The sequence below is a fragment of the Ranitomeya imitator genome, chromosome 8, assembly GCF_032444005.1.
Source record: "Ranitomeya imitator isolate aRanImi1 chromosome 8, aRanImi1.pri, whole genome shotgun sequence".
Taxonomy (NCBI): Eukaryota; Metazoa; Chordata; class Amphibia; order Anura; family Dendrobatidae; genus Ranitomeya; species Ranitomeya imitator.
Genome location: NC_091289.1, coordinates 197,613,816 through 197,639,320, shown reverse-complemented (window position 1 = coordinate 197,639,320; position 25,505 = coordinate 197,613,816).

The window sequence follows — 25,505 nt, the reverse complement described above, 5'->3', positions numbered from 1 at the left end:
TGATGAAGGCGGCATCTGCATAACGGTCAAATCATTCAGTCTTTATTCCTTTTAGTAAAAATCACCCATTAGCAAACCAGACCCCCTGATGTATTTCAGGCCGATTTTTGCCCTAAGGCCACTTTCACACATCAGTTTTTTGCCATCAGTCACAATCCATCGAATTTTTTTTAAAAAACGGATCCGGCGTCTGATGCCCCCGGATCCGTTTTTTTCTCATAGACTTGTATTAGCAATGGATGGCCTCAAATTTCATCCGTCATTCGCCAGATCCATTGAAAATTGTCCAGCGACCGGAGACAACGGACAAAGTAACGTTTTTCTTTTCTCTGACGAAAAAACGTCGCCGTCCGTCGTTTGTTAGAATGGAAAGCCTATGGGCGCCGGATGCGTCAAATGACGGAATCCGGTGACAGATTCTGTTTTTTTTTAACTGAGCATGCTCTGATTTTTTTTTTAGGATCCTTTAGTCAGATCCGCTTGTCGTATCCGTCGAAAAAAAGGATCCGTCGCATCAGTTTTTTCACAATCTGCGACGGATCTGTTTTTTTTTTTTTTTCAAAATACGACTGATTGCGACTTTTGGCAAAAAACTGATGTGTGAAAGCAGCCTTAGTCATTGCACCAAAGTACTTGCACATGTAGCGGATTTGAGTGGCTCGCTGCCACCGCCCCTGGAAACCAACCTGCCAAATCCCCCTGGTCTACACCGTCCATCAGAGGAACAGTAATGGAACCGGGTGGATTTTATGTCTCCTCCATAGAAGTAATTGGTGAGTTTACGGCAAAGTCCAGGACGCGATGGCAGTCTGTTGTAGATACATCCGTTTAGATAAGGAGCAGAGATGAAACTTTCCCAGTTCACAGCCGTCGTTTCCTCTTGATTTGCAGCAGCCTGCGTCATCTATGTCACGTAAATGAATCCACTAATTATTTTCTGCTGAATTAACACTGATTAATAATGACCAGTCCACCGTTTACCATGGAGAATGCGGCAAGTTATTCGGCAATTGTTACACTTTTAGGGTTGGATTCTTCAGAAGTCCCTTATTGTCATGTATTTAGGTATGATGTAGGCAGCCGGGGCCCGATTCAATGTGATTCACTGGTCACACATTCATTAAATCTTTTTCAGCTCAACTGCCTCCCTCTGCATTGTGTTACCAGCAGCAAGTGTACATTCCAGAGGGGGAGGACACAGATCCTGCAAAATAGAGATGTCTTTGTTCACAAACCGAAAAAAAAAAAAAAAATGCTGTTTGTTTTGTGAATTGCAAAAATAACACATGGTCGCTTATTATTTTCCTGAAACTACAAAGAACCCAAGCACTTCACATAAAAATAAAATATAAAAATCTTGAAACATAAAACAAAGTTAAAAAAAACTTTCAACGAAAAGAAAGGTTAAGAAAAAAAAGTTTTGTGAGATTGAAAGTTTGTGTTTATTTAGGTTAAGTCACTAACTTGTGACAACTTACCCTAAGAGGCAAAAGTTAGAAAAGTTTTGATGATATGTAATTGTTTACAATAATAATCATTATAATATCGTTATTATGAGACCTAATAATTATAACTAGTGGTAAAATTGCCATTTATTCAACATCAAAGTTTTCCTTTAGAAAATAGATGTAATCGATTCCACTGTATTTGCAGAACATTCATGGAAACTTTCTATTTTAATGCAACTGTTGCAGAACCAAACAGAATGCTGTCTTGGGTTTAGGACATGTTCACACGTTCAGTATTTGGCCAATATTTCACATCAGTATTTGTCGCGTGGTGACGTCTTTCTATTCTACTTTTCCTCTGATTGTTCCTCTCCTGATTTTGGCTACAAATACTGATATAAAATACCGACCAAATACTGAATATTTCAACATGGTCTTAACAAGAATTTATCACACACCAAGGTACATTCTTAATCATTTGTGCAAATTCTGGATGACGATCTGGTGCAAGTCCCTGGCCACATACAGGAATCAGCGGTGATACGTAGACTGATGAATATCACTGCCTGAGCTCGGAATAATGCTCCATCAGCTTTGGACACCTGGGGTGATGGCCACTTGGTGCTGAGACAAATCAGCGCTAGGTGGCCATCATGCCTTGGTGTCCCAATCTGCAGTACTCTGAGCAAGGGGGGAGAAACGATCATTCTCAAGGGGCCACATGAGAGACACAATATGGTGCCCCAACAAGCTCCTCACAATATATAAATCAGTTTCAATGCTTCTGGCCTCTTTAATGATAACCATGGTGTCCAAGAAATTCATGGAGGTAAGGTCATAAGATACTGAAAAAGTCAACCCTGGTATGCAAGAGTTGAGGTCCCTATGGGAGGCGAGAAGGGTCTCAACTTCACCTGTCCAAATTAAAACAGTCATCTATGTAACGGCGCCAATATATTACATGTGACGTTATGTGGATATACGTGAGATAGCTCAAATTGGTCCATGAAAATATTGGCATATGGGGGTGCCATATTGGACCCCATAGCAGTGCCCTTTTTCTGTATAAAAAACATCTTCAAAAATACAAAATTCTTTAGTCAATATTAATGACTAAGCATTGAAACTGATTTATATATCAAACCTACAGACAGAAATAGTCTATTGATGTACGACAGTTGTCACCCGAAACATATAAAAAGGGCTCTTCCCAAATCTCAGCATGACAGGGTGGATAGAATAGTTTCTAGTTCTGATACTAGCTGTATCAGACATCAAGAAATGAACCTCAATTTTTTGGAACAGAGGATACCCAAATCGCATTCTTTTGGAAAAAGGCACAGTGTGTAGGTCAACTAGAAGTTCCAAAACACCACGACTGGCTTTTGTCAATACATTCCATTCCTTTAATTATCTCGTTAACAAGTGTGTCCTCCAACATTGGGATATCCTTAAGAATGCTTATCAACAGGTTCAATTCAAATCCGATCATTTGTAATAAGAGATGTCCTAATATTAGGGATTATCTAGTTAGAGCTGATGTAGACCCCACTGGTAGAGGATCAACACAGAGAGTTTTTTCCACACCCCGTAATGGTACATTCCCTTGTTTGAATTGTCTCCAATGTTCCAACATCTCCAATGGGGATTCTTTTACACACCCCCATTTGGGAAGGAGGTTCCCGATCAAAGGACACTTTACATGTGATTCCTCCTTTGTCGTACATCTAATAAAATGTCCTTGCGGTCTCGGATATGTTGCGGAGACAACCCAGCATATCTGGGATCGCATATCCCAACATAAATCCACCATTAGATGCGGTAAGACACTTCTCCCAATCCCAGCAAAATAACCATAATATCACTCAACGGAAATATCAAGTCATAGATTACGTTCCCATGTTTAGAAGGGGAGGCGATAGGGTTAAAAGACTAAAGGAACGTGAATCCTAATGGATCCATACACTCCAAACTCTTTTCCCGTTAGGTCTCAACCGAGAGTATGAGATCTCTTATTGATCAGATCTATTTCTCAAGGCTCTATTAAATCTGACATCATTTTTTTAATTCTCTTGATTACATTGTGTTGCATTACGATTCGGGCTGTATATTGTTTTTTTTCCATGGATACTCGAACCTTTGGTTTGCACAGTTCCCCAATATTATATTGCTACTGAAATCCCCATTGGATATCAAATTTAAGTATTTATACCTCATTAATCCCCTTATTTGACACTAGAATTGTTTCTGCTAGCTATCAACTCTTCATAATATGTATGGGCTGCATAAAGCTAAATATAAATGCATAAACACATGACAAAAACAGATGTTATGTGACACTTATAAGTTATTTCTTTTTTAAAGATCTCTTTTTCTTCTTTTTTTCCGCCAGCATACAGGTGGCTACTAGTGACTGCGCATGCGCCTCTCGTATCCTCGGCACTGGTCGGCGGTTTCCGTCCTTCTTCGGATTTCACATAACGCTGTGTCACATGCTTTCACATTCAACTCTTACCCGGAAGTACCAATAGTGGTGGGAACACCGGAGGTGTATAAAAAGCCGTCACTGCGCTCATTCATTCACTTTCTTCGTCAGCGGTCACAAAGCTCCTTCCCGACCTCTTCACCGGACACTCTTGCAGCATGCGCCAGTGACTTTTAGGTAACCCTATAAGCGCTATCTATCTTAGCACTAATGTTAATTTTTATAATTACGGAGTCTAATGATCATTACTTGTCCTCACAGTGGGATCCCCATTTCTTTGCTCTACATATTTACAAGTATATTTTTTCTTTTTTAGCACATATGGTGGATATTTATTGTTCCACCTATACTCTCACCCATATTTGCACTTATTAATTTGTACGGGGTCACATCTTTTTTACCTCCTTAATATATTTATTGGTTTTATAGGACATTCTATGTCCGGGTTTACATCCTGTCCGGGGGGTAGCGAGATACATCCTAGATACAATAGAGACGCACCTCAGGTTTCCGTTTTCTGTTTAATTCCCGATGATCACCGTCTTCCTTTATCACTGATGCGTCTGAATCTATTTACCGGATTGGACTAATCATAGTTATTATACCGTATGGACTTATTATACTGTATGGACTTATATGATTTTGCTTCGTTACCATTCTCGTCATGTATATAGATGGTTGGATCCAGATGATAAAAGCATGTCACATGCCGTATGTGACAATATAGGTCGTATATGACAATGGTTTTCTTTCTTCCTTTTTTTCCCTTGTTATATTGTATTCTTATGTTTGTTCATATGTATTACAGATAGACAGAAGTCTCTTGAAAAAGGCAAATATATGCCGAAACGTTGAGAATACATATCAATTGTCTACCCCAGAATTTGCAGAGCATTATCTAATCATCTCGCTTTTGTCTTTGTCACAAAATGGATTCTCCAAAGTGAAAAGTTTCTTAAAGTGGATATGAATTGGATTGTGTTTTCTTGTTGGTCTTTGGGACAATCAGATGATGACCAAACTCTGGCACCTGGGTGGGAGCAGGGGTCGAGCTCAGTATAGAACGGCAGACTGCATAGCCACTGTGGAAGCCATCATGCCATGGCTACCCAACGTTTCCAGAAACCGATATCATTTCTAATTTCAGGCTCTGCTTACAGGGTTATTTCCGTGATCCCATCTTCAGGAGAGAACGTCGCTCCTCCGAGTCTTCTGCTTTCCAAGGAGCGGTGCACTTCTGCACTCCTGATGATTGACAGTCTGGGCCTGTGGCATAGCTGAGGCCTCACCTGTGCTCTCCCCCATGCTGTAAGCCCCCATGCCTCCGCAGCATCGAGGGGGCACATTGTAGCGGCACTATGGCTGCTTGGATCCAATGATCGGGCTATCTTCGGTGCAACACTTGTAAGTTCTATAGCTTGCAAGCACTGGGCACCTGGCTAGGAAACCAGCCACCTCTAAAAAGAATCTGCTAGACAATGAGCAGGAAACTATAGAATTAACAATCTCTAATAGGCTTGAGCGAAACGGATCGGACAAATTCAAAAGTCGCCGACCTTTGGCAAAGTCGGGTTTCATGAAACCCGACCCGATCCTAATGTGGGATCGGCCATGCGGTCGGCGATCTTCGCGCCAAAGTCGCGTTTCGTATGACGCGTTTGGCGCCATTTTTTCAGCCAATGAAGGAGCGTGGGCAGAGTGATGACATAGGTCTTAGGGGTGTGGACGCTTATCACCATCTTGTCGCTTGTGCGCTGTAGCGATTTGCAATGTGTAACACCAGCTTTTCTGTTCAGGGACGGAGGGGAGAGGGAGAGAGAGAGAAAAAAAAAAGATTTCCCATTGACTTTGCATTGGGTTTCGTGTTTCGGTCGATCCCCGACTTTTCGCCATAATCGGCCGATTTCACTCGACTCGACTTTTGAGATAGTCGGGTGTCGCGAAACCCGACTCGACCCTAAAAAAGTAAAAGTCGCTCAACCCTAATCTCTACTTCTAGACTAGAGAGGATTAGTCACATACGGTTAATTACAAAGTTTCTTGATTTTACTATTTATGGTGATGAGAGCCCCCGTTAAGTAAAGCAGCTGTCTGGAATTTTATTGCCAATGCTTCATAGAAAAAAAATATGCAAATGAGCAATCATGCATAAATTTATGGACGAAGACAAATTTACATGACTACTTGACTAAAGAGTTAATTTGGCAGTGATGATCTGGGACACATGAAAGTCCGGCTTCTTATTCTCCCAATTGCGATAATAACCCTTGGAAAATATCAGCTGATGTCTTCGCTCTCTTTTTTTTTTTTAATTTGAGTTGCCGAAGACGAAAAAAAATAAATAAATAAATAAAAAACCTTTATTGCAACAATATAGAATTGTAACTATTTTTTTTTTTAAAGTGAAAGATTAAATGTTTAAACTTTTTTTTTCTTTATTTATAAAGTCTATTCTTATAAAAATCCAGCAAGTTTCAGCCCAATTTTCATTGTTTTTTTCAAAAATAAAATTCTACAGGCGGCTGCGGAAAACACCCATTTCCATTTGTTTTATGTTAGATCAACATATAACCACTCAGAGTGATTTCATTCAAAGAAAACACGAGGAACGCATTAGCTCTGTGGTCGGAGAGATTGATGGGCTTCAAACATTTTTAAGCCGGGATATTTCTTCTCAACTTCTACAGACTCATGCTTTCAATTTATTCAGGCAGAGCAAAAACTTGCAGGTTTCTCTTCGGCGGGATCGGTTGCTACATTTCTTGCATCTGAAAAGTAAAAATTGCAACAAACATTTTTGTATTTTTTTTTTTTTGTTTATTTTGCAGTGTTTAACAACAACTTTAAATACTCGCCTGAAAAAAAAGTAATAAATGCAAAAAAATGTTCTTTTAAAGACAGAAGCAGACATAAATAAAACCTATTCCGCCCCAATCTCACTCCTGACTTCAAAAGCTTTACAAATGTTTGAAAATATTATCCCTGTCATTATAGGTAGGGCTTATAAATTAGATTATGGCCCCAGTAGTAAAGGCATGGCAAGCCTATATATCACTGGTGGGCTCACGGTGGCTTAACCCTCACTGTTCTCTCTGCTCTTCAGTCTGTGGATGCGGCTCTGTTTGCAATTATTGTTTCCCTACCGTACAGCGCAGCCGGGCGCTCCATAAATACGTTATAGCAGCATGGTGTGCCGGACGGGGACTTACATGACGTGGACGGCAAATATATGTTATATCAACTCCGATGTGAGTGGGAACACGGGAGAGGGGAAATTAACACTAAAGTCATCTTTCAGGTGCGAGGCACTTTTGTACGTTAAAGATGTCACTTGGTTAAAATGCGTCGGCTGCCTGTCATAGCAATTTAAACAACTTTTAATTCCAAATTAAAAAATTTTTTTCCAGTATTTAGAATAAAAGAAGGGACCTCAATCAAATGAAAGGGCTTTGGATCCTCCAGATCTACTCTAGTTAATAGAGAGGAGTCTTGAGCAGTGGAGCCCCCCACATGGAGCTTAAATGGGCCCCATCACTCCAATCATGCTGACCAAACCACGGGCAGCATGAATCCGAGCCTGGGTTCATGATTGCAGCCAGTTATGTTTTTCTCTAATGCTCCTTGGTTCAGAGAAAACAGTTTAGATCTCCGGCTTTTCCCCGAGGCGCTCTTGTTGATTGACAGTTCTCGCCCATGTGTGACGCTGGGAGAGACATGAGGCCAGCAGTGAAGCCGGACTAGTCCTGTCACTGCCCGAGAACCCTCACCGAAGCTTTAAGGGAAATACGTCATCACAAAATGATCTATTGTTTACATCAGCTTATTTGAAACATGAATTTTTAAACATTTTATAATAATGTTTTTTTTCATATCACGAACTTCATTTAAAAAAAGTAGAATTAGTAATCTTGTGATTTTCACACTGGATGCTGAGACTTTTTAAATCCAACCTTCTGTCCTCCTAGGAATGGTTAACAGTAGTTTTCTTCTTGCCTGTAAAGGCAGGATTAGGTGACTGATAACACAGGATCCACCATTCACAATAGATGATGTCACAGCTCACCTCCTCCTCATGTACAATGACTGATAACACCTCTATATACAGTAGATAACACAGGATCCACCATTCACAATAGATGATGTCACAGCTCACCTCCTCCTCATGTACAATGACTGATAACACCTCTATATACAGTAGATAACACAGGATCCACCATTCACAATAGGTGATATCACAGCTCACCTCCTCCTCATGTACAATGACTGATAACACCTCTATATTCAGTAGATAACACAGGATCCACCATTCACAATAGGTGATGTCACAGCTCACCTCCTCCTCCTGTACAATGACTGATAGCACCTCTATATACAGCTGATAACACAGGATCCACCATTCACAATAGGTGATGTCACAGCTCACCTCCTCCTCCTGTACAATGACTGATAACACTTCTACAGTGGGGCAAAAAAGTATTTAGTCAGTCAGCAATAGTGCAAGTTCCACCACTTAAAAAGATGAGAGGCGTCTGTAATTTACATCATAGGTAGACCTCAACTATGGGAGACAAACTGAGAAAAAAAAATCCAGAAAATCACATTGTCTGTTTTTTTAACATTTTATTTGCATATTATGGTGGAAAATAAGTATTTGGTCAGAAACAAACAATCAAGATTTCTGGCTCTCACAGACCTGTAACTTCTTCTTTAAGAGGCTCCTCTGTCCTCCACTCATTACCTGTAGTAATGGCACCTGTTTAAACTTGTTATCAGTATAAAAAGACACCTGTGCACACCCTCAAACAGTCTGACTCCAAACTCCACTATGGTGAAGACCAAAGAGCTGTCAAAGGACACCAGAAACAAAATTGTAGCCCTGCACCAGGCTGGGAAGACTGAATCTGCAATAGCCAACCAGCTTGGAGTGAAGAAATAAACAGTGGGAGCAATAATTAGAAAATGGAAGACATACAAGACCACTGATAATCTCCCTCCATCTGGGGCTCCACGCAAAATCCCACCCCGTGGGGTCAGAATGATCACAAGAACGGTGAGCAAAAATCCCAGAACCACGCGGGGGGACCTAGTGAAAGAACTGCAGAGAGCTGGGACCAATGTAACAAGGCCTACCATAAGTAACACACTACGCCACCATGGACTCAGATCCTGCAGTGCCAGACGTGTCCCACTGCTTAAGCAAGTACATGTCCGGGCCCGTCTGAAGTTTGCTAGAGAGCATTTGGATGATCCAGAGGAGTTTTGGGAGAATGTCCTATGGTCTGATGAAACCAAACTGGAACTGTTTGGTAGAAACACAACTTGTCGTGTTTGGAGGAAATAGAATACTAAGTTGCATCCATCAAACACCATACCTACTGTAAAGCATGGTGGTGGAAACATCATGCTTTGGGGCTGTTTCTCTGCAAAGGGGCCAGGACGACTGATCCGGGTACATGAAAGAATGAATGGGGCCATGTATCGTGAGATTTTGAGTGCAAATCTCCTTCCATCAGCAAGGGCATTGAAGATGAAACGTGGCTGGGTCTTTCAACATGACAATGATACAAAGCACACCGCCAGGGCAACGAAGGAGTGGCTTCATAAGAAGCATTTCAAGGTCCTGGAGTGGCCTAGCCAGTCTCCAGATCTCAACCCTATAGAAAACCTTTGGAGGGAGTTGAAAGTCCGTGTTGCCAAGCGAAAAGCCAAAAACATCACTGCTCTAGAGGAGATCTGCATGGAGGAATGGACCAACATACCAACAACAGTGTGTGGCAACCTTGTGAAGACTTACAGAAAACGTTTGACCTCTGTCATTGCCAACAAAGGATATATTACAAAGTATTGAGATGAAATTTTGTTTCTGACCAAATACTTATTTTCCATCATAATATGCAAATAAAATGTTAAAAAAACAGACAATGTGATTTTCTGGATTTTTTTTTCTCAGTTTGTCTCCCATAGTTGAGGTCTACCTATGATGTAAATTACAGACGCCTCTCATCTTTTTAAGTGGTGGAACTTGCACTATTGCTGACTGACTAAATACTTTTATGCCCCACTGTATATACAGTAGATAGCACAGGATCCACCATTCACAATAGGTGATGTCACAGCTCACCTCCTCCTCCTCCTGTACAATGACTGATAACACCTCTATATACAGTAGATAACACAGGATCCACCATTCACAATAGGTGATGTCACAGCTCACCTCCTCCTCCTGTACAATGACTGATAACACTTCTATATACAGTAGATAACACAGGATCCACTATTCACAATAGGTGATGTCACAGCTCACCTCCTCCTCCTGTACAATGACTGATAACACCTCTATATACAGTAGATAACACAGGATCCACCATTCACAATAGGTGATATCACAGCTCACCTCCTCCTCCTGTACAATGACTGATAACACTTCTATCTACAGTAGATAACACAGGATCCACCATTCACAATAGGTGATGTCACAGCTCACCTCCTCCTCCTGTACAATGACTGATAACACCTCTATATACAGTAGATAACACAGGATCCACCATTCACAATAGGTGATATCACAGCTCACCTCCTCCTCCTGTACAATGACTGATAACACTTCTATATACAGTAGATAACACAGGATCCACCATTCACAATAGGTGATGTCACAGCTCACCTCCTCCTCCTGTACAATGACTGATAACACCTCTATATACAGTAGATAACACAGGATCCACCATTCACAATAGGTGATGTCACAGCTCACCTCCTCCTCCTGTACAATGACTGATAACACCTCTATATACAGTAGATAACACAGGATCCACCATTCACAATAGGTGATATCACAGCTCACCTCCTCCTCCTGTACAATGACTGATAACACTTCTATATACAGTAGATAACACAGGATCCACCATTCACAATAGGTGATGTCACAGCTCACCTCCTCCTCCTGTACAATGACTGATAACACCTCTATATACAGTAGATAACACAGGATCCACCATTCACAATAGGTGATGTCACAGCTCACCTCCTCCTCCTGTACAATGACTGATAACACTTCTATATACAGTAGATAACACAGGATCCACCATTCACAATAGGTGATATCACAGCTCACCTCCTCCTCCTGTACAATGACTGATAACACTTCTATATACAGTAGATAACACAGGATCCACCATTCACAATAGGTGATATCACAGCTCACCTCCTCCTCCTGTACAATGACTGATAACACCTTTATATACAATCATACACAGATTCCACCAGTCCCAAGAGCTGAGGGTCCCTTTTTTCCTCTTTTCTGCACAATCACCTATACACACAGATTATAGAACAGGCTGACAATACTTTTCCATGAAAAATAATAGTTAATATTACAGCGTCCTCCTCCTGCACAGTAGTGTCTGCACAGGATACAGAGCATGTACACAGCACACCTCCATAGAGGATGATAGATCATGGCCACATCTCGCCTCCTTCCCCTTCTTGCACAGTGATTCTGCAGAGGTAACTGAAGAACATTGTCCCAGAGAAGATTATAGTCTAAAGATGTCTATTTTCACTCGTTGTGTTTTTTGCTATTTTTTAATGCAAATTTTCAGCTGCATTTTACAATAACAGTAAAGTCTATGAGAGTTAAGAACATGGGGTTTTTTTCCTGACTGATTTGGAAAACTGCAGCAGTCACTTCTTTCATTGTTTATTCACCCATAGGAAACAATGGGTAAGTGCAAAAACGCAGCAAAAACGCAGCAAAAAATGCAGCTTTCAGTGTTTGCTGCATTTTTTTATGCAAAAACAAGTTAAATCAGGATTTTTGGGGGGCCACTAAACTTTATCAACATGCACAAGAGACATCAAAAACTCAGCAAAATCTGAATCGTGTATGCAGCTTCTTTACTGCCAAGAAAAAAACGCAACGTGTGAACGCAGCCTTATTCTATTGCTTCCTATTCTCCGTGAAGCTGCTGTGAGGCTGATCTTTATATGCTGGTGACAGAAGCTCAGCCAAGATGGCTGCACCCCTAATCAGACATTGTGGGTAGAATTAGAGAATCTATAATGAGGAATGAAAAGCATCATCGATGAAACTAATCTGAATCTCCCTACGATATTACTGCACTTCTAGGCTCTGTGTCGGCGGTGTACACACACTGGCTGGTGCCCGGCTCATGGCGCGCTGTGTGACTCCCCTATGTAGGATATTATGGCCAGACCCTACATTACAGGCACTTTTTACCCTTGACCTTTGGTGTTCCCCGATTTCCTCATAGATTGTAAGCTCCTGCGAGCAGCCGGACCCGCGCTCCTCTTCGTGTGGGTTGAATCACGCGTTACTTTGTAATGTCTTGATTGTCTGTACAAGACTACTGTAATGTAAAGCACTGCGGAATATGTTGGTGCTATAGAAATAAAAAATATTAATAATATAGGTGATTCGTTTCCTTTATAGAGATCACTCGCCAAAGCAAAGTTGTCAGAGGTGGCATCCTCCTTCAGGGCACCACGGTGGAGTTGGTGGCATTAGAAATGGTCCTTCTGGAACTCACGAATTTGCTACATTTTGCCTGGTGTTACAATCCCAAAGGAATCTAGAAACTTTCTTGCTGATTTTTGAGAGATCAGTTTTGTCATTAAGAATGTTTCTAAGAAGAATCGAGGACTAGATGTTAAACCTGCGGTAGTTCTGTGTCCACTGACCTCGCTCTCTGGAAAGACGAACTTGGACTATTGACTTTTTTTTTCTCCAAGACATGAAATATTAAACCATTTTCTGTGAATAACATCCAGGGTCGAATCTGAACCAACGACCTACAGGTGACATTTTCCACTAACCCTTAGGTAATGTCGGAATTCAGACCAGTATTAACGTATAAATGGGTTTTTAATAAGTATAAATCATGATGGGGTTGAAACCACATGTATGTATGAATAAATCAAGACGCCTGTTGGGGAGGTTTACGGCCATAAATCACACATGGATCTTTTTCTTATTTTTTTTTTCTACCTGGAAATCTTATTATCCACAAAAGAAAGAAGTAAACTGAGGCTCCTTTGTGTTCCCGATAACACAGAAAGCTGCATGTTTGGACACAATTTATATTTCGGGACGGCCTACACTTCACCTCTACTTATAACCCCATACTCACGAATTATATGAGAAAAAGGTCAAAAGTTCTGAAAAATCCCAATAATTTGATAATAATTCTCTCAAAAAAATTGGAGTGTGTATACACAGTATATGCTGACATATTTCAATACATTTTGCAATTAAAAATCATTATAATTATATAGTTGTTAGGATTTTTCTTCACTTCTTTGATTATTTAATAAGGGCTCTAAACTCTTATGTCCAGCAGAAAGCCCTCCACCCAACTCTTCTGGCTCCCGGGTTGGCAGATGAGTGCACTTTGTCTACATCCAGTTTGTTCCAGGCCAGACCCCATTGATTCTTCTGTGCACATATTGTCCTTTGCCATCTGGATCTGCCCACACCACCTCTTGCCACCATGTTAGTTGCTAGTCAATCGCTTGTGTCCATCAGGTCAAAAGCAATGAGCTAAAAATGTATATTTGGCACATGAGCACAGTTAAGAGTGTAAAGTCTTAAAGTATTTACAATGTTACAATTTTGTAGTCTCATTAATTAATGACTTCTTCACAGGGGAATATTCGTGATGATTTGTCGGAGCTACATGATTCCTAAATATAACTGTACTAGATTGTGGCCCGATTCTAACGCATCGGGTATTCTAGAATATGCATGTCCCCGTAGTATATGGACAATGATGATTCCAGAATTCGCGGCAGATTGTGCCAGTCGCTGATTGGTCGAGGCAACCTTTATGACATCATCGTCGCCATGGCAACCATTATGACATCATCGTCGCTGTGCCCGTTGCTGATTGGTCGAGGCCTGGCGGCGTTGACCAATCAGACGCGGGATGTCTATGTCCTTTATGACATCATCGTCGCTGTGCCCGTTGCTGATTGGTCGAGGCCTGGTGGCCTCGACCAATCACAGCCACGGGATTTCTACGTCGATGCTGTGCCGGTCTCTGATTGGTCGAGGCCTGGCGGCCTCGACCAATCAGAGAGCCGGGATTTCCAGGACAGACAGAAAGACAGACAGATGGAAAAACCCTTAGGCAATTATATATATAGATAGCACCCAGCTGATGTAGTCACAATCCTCACTGCCATAACTTAAAGGGTTTCTCGGGATTAGGTACGTGAAGCTCATATGTCCATGTCCCCTCCAGTTCACAGGAGTAGTCGTTATGGCTCATCCTCAGTTATCACTCTCTACAATGTGGGGAGACTCCGTTCTCCAACCATCTGGCCTCACGCTCAACATTTGGAGAGGCGCGTTCCCAAGTCTCCACTCATCTCAGCTCCTATTGTGGGGAACCTCTAGGTCCAGAGTCTCTCTCCCCAATTCAATCATTTTCTTGTTTGCAACTGTAATTAAATTCAGTCCTGATTGTCTGGAAGCTCCTGGCACATGTCTGCCTCTTATAGGAAACCTCTCACCATCATTGGGTACGTTACACTTTAGAGCAGTATCGCCTAAACTCCAGTCCTCATGGGCACCCAACAGATCTTGTCTTCAGGATGTCCGGGTGATCGAATGATTATCAAGGTATCAGAAACTGATGCAGGTTCTCTCATCTGAGCACCTCTAAGGAAATCCTGAAAGCATGATCTGTTGGAGCTCGTGAGGACTGGATCTTGGGAAACACTCCTTCACAGGCTCATGCCCAACTCCTGAAGTGTGCCGAGATGATACATCATTTTACACGTGAAGCCCCATGCTGCAGCACTAACCCACGCGTCTCCGGGTCACATCACAGCAGGTTAGTCCCAGTCCCAGTGGAGGAACTTTAGTAGTAGCTTCCAGCACCAACACATCAGGGCTAATACTCTCAAACTCGCCATGCCACCCATCTTATAGAAGAAGACCTACACTCGCCCCCTCGTAAAGAGGAAATCATGACATGTGCCATTAGCTACTTATTGAATAAACTCAGTATGACTATGCATCTTGAAATCTCGAAACAGATTGTCAACGGGGGAGACAGAAGGAAACTTTCTCACCTTACACATTCTTGACACGTTAGTTACATATGATTTGCTGGTAATAGAAATCTTTTTCATTTCTTGGCAGGGACAACCTGGATAATTGCTGCTACCTTAAGATGAGATGACTGAGAAATAACATTCTCACCCATGACTCTTACAATGCAGGTGAGGGCCCTTTAAATACAGACAGCCCCTGAATAGCAATTAACACTACTTTTAAAGGAAAATCGCAAATAATTTATCCCTTTGTTTTGAGAAACTGAAACTTAGGGCCGAAGATATTTGAGTCCTCGTTTACTTTCCCTTTCTCGCTCTAATGAATGTCTGGTCTCCACCAAAGTCTCGCAAAACTGTCCTTCCCCTAAATCTGGTGTTTTCTTTTCTCTGCACTGGAAAAGTTGATCCTCCATTAAAAGTGACCCATTGCACTCTAATAATGTTTTGATTATTCTTGACGTTATTTAAGATCAGCTGGAAACCGCTTGCTACGTTTCTGTAAAACCTGAATAACGTTTACCAGAAAATTAACAATGCCGAACCTCGTCCCCTGGGACTGAAAACTGAATTGTATTTTGTGTTGAACACGTAGCTGCAAATCCTAAAGCAGTCCAATTAAAAAGTCATGTCGCGGCTTCTATGTGCAATGTCTGCAGTTTGTGTTCTGTTTATCTGTAGTAAACACCATCCGTTACCCCCAAACACCCCGAGGGCAGAATCTGTACATATTGGAGATATGTTTGTTACAGACTCAGACAATGTGTGCTTAGTAATGTGACAGCTTGGCAGGTGCCCGGCTGGGGCCCCGTGCCTCGGTATACATCAGCCTAGCAGCACGGGGCTTTGCCCTCCCAAGCTTCATTCAGCTGTTCTTCTTGCTTAGCACTGTAAGGTTGCATTCACACAGTGACTGGATATGCTTTGTTTGTGGAGTGCATTAATTTGTAGAATGTACTGGTTTGTAGACTTCATATTATGTTCCCTCTCCTCCGCACATTCCCTTTCTGGTTGGCATACATCAGGGTGACTCAGACGTTGGCTCTGCTTCTACGTTCTCTTCCAGTTTGAGAGGTCCGTCTTCGGGTCCTTCTTTTCTTCCAATAGTCAGATGGATTAGTCTTCCTATCAAATATTTCTTACCTCGTCTGGTTCTGTTCACGTTTTCCGGGATGTAGTCGTGGCTCCTATCATTGCCTTGTCCAGTTTCTAGTCAACCACACTCTTTCTCCTCTTCTGACCGTTCCTGGTTTGGAAGCATAACATTTCATAACCGGCACTCAAACATGACAACAGATCTGCCTCTAGACTTCCTCAAATAACAGGCAAAATATGGCAGGATGATTCCAAACAGGAACATTCTGCCAAATTTAGCTGGGTGTCTGAGTTTTATCTTGTCCGGTCTCTTGCTCCCATACTTCCGCTGCTGTTTTTCCGTAGCGTGTTCCCTCAGATTTCTCTCTATTCTCCTATCTTGCCCTACAATTTGCTTGCCTGTTACCTGTTGTTCCGTCTCCAGTTTAAACCTAGGCTTAGCTAAAGTCTACTTTTTCACCTCACCCTTTGTCTTGTGGCACTGTGACCGATGAAGACCCTTGTCTCCGCTCATGACCATGCCTCTCTGTCACCAAACCATGAACAGTGCAAGTCATATTGCAAGGCTTGTTAAAGGGTCGATAGTGAGCTGAAGGCTTGTTGCTTCCAACAGGTGGCCCTATAGAGTTCAAGTCCTCTTCCTCTCTGAAGAAGCAATTTGCATTTGACTATTCTAGAAAATCCAACTTGAGAAATATTCTGCAGCAAGCGCCACTCCTCCATTCAGCGATTAGGGGGAAAGACTGTAGAATTTTGAAATGCTTTGTGGGTTAAAGGAACCACTTTCCAGGAATCGCTTGAAATATTAAATTAGTCCTATCCATGTGTCATCAACTGTGAGCCCCAATTGGGACAGAGACTATGAATTCTTACATTATAGGTACTGTAACAATGCTACTCACTTGGGAGCAATCTCATTGGTGAAGATCTGGTGAGCAGCCTTCTCTGCCAACTCTTCAGCTGCTGGCAATCAATCTGTCATGGTCAATTAACCCCTTTTAGTCCTATATGTACTGAAGCATTAGTCCTGGTTTATTCTCATCCACGAGGTGTCCTACAGCCAGTTTATAGTACTATGAGGATTATGTTAGTTCTGTATAGATAATCTATGGCATAATAGAGAAAGTTCTAGGACCTCTCAGAAAAAATTCCAGCAACTCAACTGTTGTGAGAATCAGATGGAACAGGATGACTGTTTTCATGTCCAGTCCAGGAGATTACCAACGCTACATATCGGACCACTCATAACCCTTTACGTAGAAATCACATTAGTTGGGGGAAATAAAGAAACACACTCGATAACCAAACTGTTGTTTGTTCCACAGCTTGTCTATGGCCACCAGATGCAGAAGTGATTGACTATGGACTGAACATATTTCACGTATCTGATCTGACCACTAAAACGTTTTTGGTGCAAGATCTACCTAGAGGACTCCACTGATCAAGACTTATCCAATATCCATAGGGGTGATTAGCTTTCTATTTTTAATTAAGTAATTGCTCATATGGATGGCCAATCTCAACCTTTTTAAGATCTTATCAGACCGTATTATCTAGAATCTAACTAAAACGGAACACTATTAATTTCCACTCTTCCACTGCCGTTTCTCCACCAACATTCACCACCCAGAAAAATCTAAAAAAAATAACTTTGTTTTCAACAGATTTTGAGAGTATCCTTGGCCAAAAGTGTAACGATGGGTCATTATGGACAACATATTACCAAAGTGTATGGACACCTTTCTAGTGATATGAGTCTTCTCTGCGGAAACAAGCTGTAAAAGTTTCTCCTAATTTTCGAAAGTGCAACATATTTAAATCATCTGTTTAGTAAATTACACGTTATTGCAGAGAAAGCCTGGGCAAATTGTATAAGCAAAGAGTTACAATTAAATCTTAATTATAGTCTAAACAATCTCACAACTTGAATCACATCAATAGCAGAAATGTCTTTTATTAAACATCAAAACGCCCCGGCTCCTGTTTTCCCGCTCTTGTTTGTCAAGACTTAGGGGGCTGACGAACTCGGTCGTTGCATTCAACAGGTCAGTCATTTGTAATACTGTGTTATGTTTTGTGCAATTTAAAATAAAAATGACTTTTTGATAGAAACTTCATTTCACTGCGACAGCATTGACGTAGTGTTTAATCTGACATTTGCAAAAAGACTTTCACATGATGGAAATAATGAGAAATACAATGCTGCCAACATTTAAAGAGGCAGAATTACTTGTATGATCAATGTCAGTCCTTGCTTTTCACGCAGTCTTTTCAGACTGAGACCTAAGGATCATATTAACATTAGAGTAAAGTAAGCCAAACCCCTCCATGCCAGCAGGATAGGCCAGCAGCCTAATGTGTACAGGGGGCTTCACAAAGAAGATAAAGACCTTTACAAATTGTTATTATTACACGTTTTTTGTCTGTTAAAAGACAGTGCCATAACACATTATGCACCTCCCTATAACACATTATGCAGGTTAGGCAGGGAATTTACGTAAATATACATATAACACAAAAACCTGATCCAGCCAATGGGCCTTTTTCTGATGACCCTTCCTTATTATAAGATAACCATCCCCTTCTGGCCGTTATTACAAGCGCTGCATGACTGACATCCCTGGTAGAAGTTTTTTGCTCCTGGGTCTGATCAGAACGGATCTTCCGTGTCTCAGGATAGCCGTGTCCTCTGCTGCACAGGCACACAGCCGTGATCACTGAGTGCCGGGGTGATTGATCCAGTCCTCGCCTGTGGCAGATGGCAGATGTGTGATTGCTGGGCGCTGCCAGGAGGTCAACAGCCTTATACAGAGGGAACTGCGGCTTGTGGTGGGATTGTCTGCCGTTATCCCCATAGTCAGTCCGTGCCCGTCACTACCAAGTCTCATCTGATATTAGCCGTGGCAGACGGAGGCTTCACATGGTGACACTGCTAGAATATCAGTAAGTGATTATTAACCCCTAAACGACAGCCGATACGCCTTTTAACGGCGGCAGTTAAGGGTACTTAAACCACAGCACCATTAATTAACGGCGCTGGGGAAAAAGCAAATAGCGCCCCCCAGAGTCGGATTTTCTCTGGGGTCTCAGTTGCCGGGGGTAGCCGAGACCCCAGAGAACATAATTCGGGGTTTTTTTACCGACCCCCAGGTTGCGATTGCCGGTAATTAACCGTTTACCGGCGGCCGCAAAAAAAAAATAAAAGCAATGTGTCATTCTCTGTCCTCTGATGTGATCGCACATCAGGGGACAGAGAAAAAGGGGGATTTGGGGACCCTGTTATACTTACCGGTGTCCCTTTGTCCTCCTGCGTCCCCTCCTGCCCGCTGGCTTCTTCATCTGGTAAGAAAATGGTGGGCGTATGCGCGGTGCGCCCGCCACGATCTGCCGGCTGGCAGCTAGAGGAGTTGGGGCTAAATTTAGGGTTAGGGTTGGGGCTAAATTTAGGGTTAGGGTTGGGGCTAAATTTAGGGTTAGGGCTAGGGTTAGGGCTAGGGATAGGCTTCTTTCACACTTGCGTTGGTACGGGGCCGTCGCAATGCGTCGGCCTGACGTACCGACGCACATTGTGAAAATTGTGAACAACGTGGGCAGCAGATGCAGTTTTTCAATGCATCCGCTGCCCAGTCTATGTCCTGGGGAGGAGGGGGCAGAGTTACGGCGCGGTCGGAAATGGCGGACGAAGACGTACAAAAAAACCTTACATTGAACTTTTTTTGTGACGACGGTCCGCCAAAACACAACAGATCCAGTGCACGACAGACGTGACAGTCTATGGGCAAAAAACGCATCCTGCGGGCACATTTGCAGGATCCGTTTTTTTGTCCAAAACGACAGATTGCAATGGATGGCACACGACGCAAGTGTGAAAGTAGCCTTATGGCTAGGGTTAGGGTTGTGGCTAAAGTTAGGGCTACGGTTAGGGTTGGGCTAGGGTTAGGGCTAGGGTTAGGGTTGGGGATAAAGTTAGGGCTAGGGTTGCGGCCAAAGTTAGGGTTAGAGTTGGGATTAGGGTTAGGGTTTGGATTAGGGTTGGTATTAGGGTTAGGGTTGGCATTATGGTTACGTTTGGGATTAGGGTTAGGTTTGGGATTAGGCTTAAGGTTAGGGTTTAGATTAGGGTTAGGGGTGTATTGGGATTAGGGTTAGGTTTGAGGTTTGGGTTGAGATTAGGATTAGTGGTGTGTTGGATTTAGGGTTTTGATTAGGGTTATGGTTAGGGTTGAGATTAGGGTTGTTTTTGGGGTAAGGGTTGTGATTATCATTAGGGTTGTGATTAGGAATATGGATCTGGTTGGGATTAGGGTTAGGGGTGTGTTGGGATTAGGGTTGGAGTTAGAATTGGGGGGTTTCCACTGTTTAGTTACATCAGGGGGTCTCCAAACACGACAGCCAATTTTGCGCTCAAAAAGTCAAATGGTGCTACCTCCCTTCTGAGCTCTGCCGTGCGCCCAAACAGTGGTTTACCCCCACATATGGGGCATCAGCGTAATCGGGATAAATTGGAAAACAACTTTTGGGGTCCAATTTCTCCTGTTATCCTTGTGAAAATAAAAACTTGGGGGCTAAAAAATCTTTTTTGTGGAAAAAAAAATATTTTTTATTTTCACGACTCTGCATTATAAACTTCTGTGAAGCCCTTGGGCATTCAAAGTTCTCACCATACATCTAGATAAGTTCCTTGGGGGGTCTAGTTTCAAAAATGAGGTCACTTGTGGGGGGTTTCTACTGTTTAGGTACATCAGGGGCTCTGCAAACGCAACATAACGCCCGCAGACCATTCTATCAAAGTCTGCATTCCAAAACGGTGCCCCTTCCCTTCCGAACTCTGCTGTGCGCCCAAACAGTGGTCCACCACACATATGGGGCATCAGCGTACTCGGGATAAATTGGACAACATTTTGTGGGGTCCAATTTCTCTTGTTACCCTTGTGAAAATAAAAACTTGGGGCTAAAAAAACTTTTTCGTGGAAAAAAAAATATTTTTTATTTTCACGACTGTGCATTCTAAACTTCTGTGAAGCACTTGGGCATTCAAAGTTCTCACCACACATCTAGATAAGTTCCATGGGGGGTCTAGTTTCCAAAATGGGGTCACTTGTGTTTTTTTTACTGTTTAGGTACATCAGGGGCCCTGCAAATGCAACATAACGCCCGCAGGCCATTCTATCAACGTCTGCATTCCAAAACGGCGCTCCTTCCTTCCGAGCTCTGCCATGCACCCAAACAGTGATCCCCCCCATATACGGGGTATCAGCCTACTCAGTATAAATTGCACAATAAATTTTGGGGTCCAATTTCTCCTGTTACTCTTGTGAAAGTAAAAATTTGGGGGTGAAAATATCATTTTTGTGGAAAAAATATGATTTTTTTTTTCATGGCTCTACTTTATAAATTTCTGTGAAGCAGTTGGGTGTTCATAGTGCTCACCACACATCTAGATAACCTCTTTCGAGGGTCTAATTTCCAAAATGGGGTCACTTGTGGGGGGTTTCTACTGTTTAGGTACATCAGGGGCTGTGCAAATGCAACATGACGCCCGCAGACCATCCCATCAAAGTCTGCATTCCAAATGGCGCTCCTTCCTTTCCGAGCCCCGATGGGTGCCCAAACAGTGCCCCCCCCCCCCACATATAGGGTATCAGCATACTCAGGACAAACTGGTCAACAGAATTGGGGTCCAATGTCTCCTGTTACCCTTGAGAAAATAAAAACTTGCAGGCTAAAAAATCATTTTTAAGGGTAAAAAAGGATTTTTTATTTTCATGGCTCTGCATTATAAATTTCTGTGAAGCACTTGGGGGTTTAAAGTGCTCACCACACTTCTGTTACAAGCTCTGCGGTGCGCCCAAACAGTGGTTTACCCCCACATATGGGGTATCAATGTACTCAGGAGAAATTGCAGAACAAATTTTGTGGTCTAATTTCTCCTGTTACCCTTGTGAAAATAAACATTTGGGGGCAAAAATATCATTTTTGTAGAAAAAATTTGATTTTTTATTTTCACGGCTCTACGTTATAAACTTCCATGAAGCACCTGGGGGATTAAAGTGCTCACCAGACAACTAGATAAGTTCCTTAAGGGGTCTTGTTTCCAAAATGCGGTCACTTGTGGGGGGTTTCCACTGTTTAGGCACATCAGGGGGTCTCCAAACGCGACATGGCGTCCAATCTCAATTCCAGCCAATTCTACATTGAAAAAGTCAAACGGCGCTCCTCTTCCAAGCTCTGCTGTGCGCCCAAACAGTGGTTTACCCCCACATATGGGGCATCGGCGTATTCAGGATAAATTGCACAACAAAAAATATGGTTTAATTTGTGTTTTTACACTTGTGAAAATAAAAAAAAATGGTTCTGAAGTAAAATGTTTGCAAAAAAAATGTAAATGTTCATTTTTTTCCTTCCACATTGTTTCAGTTCCTGTGAAGCACGTAAAGGGTTAATAAATTTCTTGAATGTGGTTTTGAGCACCTTGAGGGGTGCAGTTTTTAGAATGGTGTCACACTTGGGTATTTTCTATCATATAGACCCCTCAAAATGACTTCAAATGTGATGTGGTCCCTAAAAAAAAATGGTGTAAAAATGAGAAATTGCTGGTCAAATTTTAACCCTTATAACTGCCTAACAAAAAAAAATTTGTTTACAAAATTGTGCTGATGTAAAGTAGACATGTGGGAAATGTTATTTATTAACTATGTTTTGTGACATATCTCTCTGATTTAAGGGTATAAAAATACAAAGTTTGAAAATTGCAAAATTGTATAAATTTTCGCCATATTTCCATTTTTTTCATAAATAATCGCAAGTAATATCGAAGAAATGTTACCACTAACATGAAGTACAATATGTCATGAAAAAACAATCTCAGAATCAGCGGGATCCGTTAAAGCGTTCCAGAGCTGTAACCTCATAAAGTGACAGTGGTCAGAATTGTAAAAATTGGCTCTGTCACTAAGGGGTTAAAGGCACCTTTCTGCCGTACGGCAGCCCATCGCCGTCTTCTGCAGGTTCGAATACATTCACATTATTTAATAATAATAATAATCGTTATTTATATGGCGCCAACGTATTCCGCAGCGCTTTACGATTCAACAGGTCATATAAAGCAGTCATAACAAAGTTAACGATAATATTATAATTAATGCAAAGATATTGATTTACATTCAGACGTTCACATATAAATAGAAATGGTTTTATATTTCTCAGACATTTCCATGAAAAGGTGACAAATATTGAGGCATGGGACTTTCTAAAGAATTATAGAGCAGGGCTGCGGAGTTGGAGGTTCGGCTTCTGGCCTTACATCCTTTGGACCAACCATGACCATGGACTTCATAGATGGTGCTGCCACATACGTGACCCATGTCTACTAGCCATGGTGGGAAGCCATGTAAAAGATATTACTGTGGATGTAAGGAGCAGGTGCAGGTTCGTCTGACAGTGGTGTTACATTATCTATCCTGCCATCTATCCACAGGTCCAAAGCTCCATTGAAATGGTGGCTCCAGAGCCCTGTTCTTGGAATCGTCGGGGTCATTCAGAAACTTTATGCGACCTCCATGAAATATACCTGTTAGTATTTTTGTAGGACACATCAGAAAATCAGTCTGATTTTTTTAAAAGTGAATTTGCGTGTCTGGGTCATGACGTGGCAAATCCTTGTATATTTGGTGATTGCTTTGATATATGATGGACCTTTACATAAGAATCAACAGGGGTGTGCCCAATATTACAATGCGATCGCCCGCGGTACTAACTGAAAGTCTTCTACAGACAAATATCTGCATATGTTACCTGCACTTCAAAGAGCAAGAATACGTTCAGTCTCTACATTCTCTAGTAGAAGATTTCCATTCCCTTTTATATGTCTGCCAAGAAGCCATCGCCCGGGGAGGAAGCATCACCTCGATTAAATATTGCAAAAGTAAAACCACCTGAAATGTGTAATTATCACACGAGCGCATTGAAATCTCCATGCTTGAACCTTCTGGGGAGATGATCACTTGATGGTAGGCTGCTGACACCACGGTGAGTCTCCTACCAGAGGTGGAGGTCTGGAGTGTCCCCAATGTAACCATGAAACGTATGCCAGTGTGTACACTGCCCGTAGAGTCGTATTGTGATGGTGTAGGTGTGGGCAGTCCGGACAGCTTCCCGACAGGTGACGAGACGACACTCTTCATCTTCAGCCATACGTTGGCTCAGTGCTCCAGTGATATATTTGACATCTTCATCTTCAGCCATACGTTGGCTCAGGGCTCCAGTGATACATTTGACATCTTCATCTTCAGCCATACGTTAGCTCAGGGCTCCAGTGATACATTTGACATCTTCATCTTCAGCCATACATTGGCTCAGGGCTCCAGTGATACATTTGACATCTTCATCTTCAGCCATATGTTGGCTCAGGGCTCCAGTGATACATTTGACATCTTCATCTTCAGCCATACATTGGCTCAGGGCTCCAGTGATACATTTGACATCTTCATCTTCAGCCATACGTTGGCTCAGGGCTCCAGTGATACATTTGACATCTTCATCTTCAGCCATACGTTGGCTCAGGGCTCCAGAGATACATTTGACATCATCTTCAGCCATACATTGGCTCAGGGCTCCAGTGATACATTTGACATCTTCATCTTCAGCCATACGTTGGCCCAGGGCTCCAGTGATACATTTGACATAATCTTCAGCCATACATTGGCTCAGGGCTCCAGTGATACATTTGACATCTTCATCTTCAGCCATACGTTGGCTCAGGGCTCTGTTATGAACTGGTGATTCAGAAACACAATGGACCTGGTGGTTAAGAGCACACAAAGTGACCTGATAGTTACTAATAACATAGGACGAGCTCTGAGACGTGGGAACTCTGCTGACCGCAATCCCTAATCCTATCACACCACACTAGAGGTAGCTGTGGAGCGCTCCTGACCAGACCTAGGCGCCTCGGGCACAGCCTGAGAAACTAGCTAGCCCTGAAGATAGAAAAATAAGCCTACCTTGCCTCAGAGAAATTCCCCAAAGGAAAAGGCAGCCCCCCACATATAATGACTGTGAGTAAAGATGAAAATACAAACACAGAGATGAAATAGGTTTTAGCAAAGTGAGGCCCGACTTACTGAATAGACCGAGGATAGTAAAGATAGCTTTGCGGTCAGCACAAAAACCTACAAACAACCACGCAGAGGGCGCAAAAAGACCCTCCGTACCGACTAACGGCACGGAGGTGCTCCCTCTGCGTCCCAGAACTTCCAGCAAGCAAGAAAAACCAATATAGCAAGCTGGACAGAAAAAATAGCAAACAAAAGTAACACAAGCAGAACTTAGCTTATGCAGTGCAGACAGGCCACAAGACGATCCAGGAGAGAGCAAGACCAATACTGGAACATTGACTGGAG